This window comes from Nematolebias whitei, unplaced genomic scaffold, assembly GCF_014905685.2.
Source record: "Nematolebias whitei isolate Nwh7 unplaced genomic scaffold, NemWhi1 Nwh_scaf_253, whole genome shotgun sequence".
Taxonomy (NCBI): domain Eukaryota; kingdom Metazoa; phylum Chordata; class Actinopteri; order Cyprinodontiformes; family Rivulidae; genus Nematolebias; species Nematolebias whitei.
Window position 1 is genome coordinate 24,078 of NW_023618798.1, and position 2,331 is coordinate 26,408.

Below are 2,331 nucleotides of genomic sequence, written 5' to 3' on the forward strand. Positions count from 1 at the left end.
TAGTTTTCTACATTTGCCTTAGAATCTAGATGTTTTTTGTTACTTTTCTTTTTTTTGCCATCCTATTTGTTAAAAATAAAAATAAAAATCTGTATGACTTTTTATAACTGTCTATTGTTGTCACTGTTGTCCATCGTTGTCATCATTCTTTGTTGAAATCAGGTCTCTCTTGTAAATGAGTCCTCGAGGCTGAATGGGATTTACCTGTCTAAATAAAGGTTGAATGAATGGATGAATAACATTTCCTTTGACAAAGCTGAGCATCATGTACTGTATGCCCATCACACACCCTTCTTGAGCACCCCTAAATTTTAACTCAGCATCTCTGAAAAATTAAGAATCCATCATTAGGATTTTGTAAGAAAACAGTTCCCAAACCTTAGATTCACCAAAATATTGAAAAAATGGTGAATAAATATGGAATAAATGACAACAGTCGCAAACGGGCCACTAAAATCTATAATTATTTTGCATGTCACGCCACCTGTCAATCAATCCAGTAGGCACGTCAGCAACTGACCAGTCATCAACTGACCAGTCATCAACTGACCAGTCAGCGACTGACCAGTCAGCAACTGACCAGTCAGCAACCTCAAATTGTCCTGAAGTGAACGTCCCTTACCTGCAGAGCTGCAGCGGTGTTGCATTAAGAACGCTTTGATAACAGAGTTTACATGTTTTGTTTCATGTTAATCTACTGTAATAAACCTTTGTAAAACTTTGTAAAATACACCAAAATGGCATCTACTTTATTAGAAATTCTCTGGGGGAGGACCCCCAGACCCCCCCCCCCCCCACCACCACCACCACCACCCCCCCACCCACCACCACCATAGAGCCTGTTCTGCTCTTTGTACAGAATGGAAGGATAATAACTATAATAAATAAACGGACTTTACTTAAACAATTATTTGCATTTCATGTATTATATTATTGCAGCCCTCTGATAGATTTTAAATTTGGCCCTTTCAGAGAAAATGTTTGGGCACCCCTGGTCTAGTCAACGTTGTAATGAGTCAATAGTGAACAATATTTTAACTTCCTGACACCATTTTCAAAACTTGGACCTGAGTGTCGAGCCATTTGGAGACATCTCTTGTCTCCTGTCCTAACATCCCATGAACTGACACATTTAATATTATAGCAAGAATGTCTTGTTCAAGTTCACAAGAAGTTGGTTTTTAATGGGTTTTTGAGTCTAGTTTGGCTCTTTTGGGAGCATTTGTCCTGCTGTACTGAATCCTTCAAAAAGACCATGGGTCTTCTGGTCTATAGAGGATATGATATTTTATACCTGGAATATTGAGCATGGAGTTTGTTGTTTTCAACCAGTTTGACACGACTGTGAACAATGAAGAAGGCTGGCAATAGAGGAGGGGGCGTACCAAAGAGACCATCTAATCACAAGCAGAACTGGTTATTCCACTTGGGAGTAAGCTAACGGGGAAGAATCAGTTTTGTTGCGTTTCCTTGTGTGAGAGTGGCACTTGCTACAGCTTCCAAGATGGCCGCCAATCACCCCCAGCTGACGGCCATCTCCCTGATGAGCTCCTGCCCCTATTTAAGCCTGCAGACAAGTCTACTCGACGCTGGAGCATTGAGTTCCCCCGGTACTTAATGTTTCTAGCCACTTAGTGTTTTCATGGAATACAAGTCTTACCTTGTGATCTTATTTTTGCAGTTCTTCGTCGCCTCCTGAGTCCAGTCCTGTCTCCACGGGTTCCAGCTCTCAGTTCTCTCGTGCCTTGCCCAAGCTCTGATCTCTCATGCCAATCCACTCGGTCTCTGGGTGTGTTCGTCCTGTTCTGAAGCTGCTGCACAGTGCCTCCATCTCACCATCTCCTCTGGAAACTCTGGGTACCTCTTGGATCAACTCCTACAAGAACCACCAACTGTAAGCTAAGGAAGCTATTTGAAGTTTATATCAAACAACTTACCTGCCCCAGCTGAACTTGTCCTCCGTTTCCAGGAGTTCCAGTCCTGATGCCTGTGCAGCCAGTTTATCACTGTAAATAAATAAACACTGTTATTTTTTTACTCTGAGTCTCGTGTCGTTCCGGGTCTCGTTCGATTGGGTCACTCCTGAGATATCACACCTTGACTGATTAAGCCTTCCGGATTGAAGGCGAAACAATTCAGCACAAAAAAAGAAACTGTCCAGATGACCTGACTGAAATTGTATACATGGATTATTGAGCATGGACTTTGTTGTACTTGTACCTAGTTACATCCCACCACTGTGTGTACACGGCTGCCTCTTGTAGCGGCAGCTGACAGTGATTGTGAGTGTGGATGTGGATGAGCTCTCCATCCTGCCTGTTCTTTACAGAG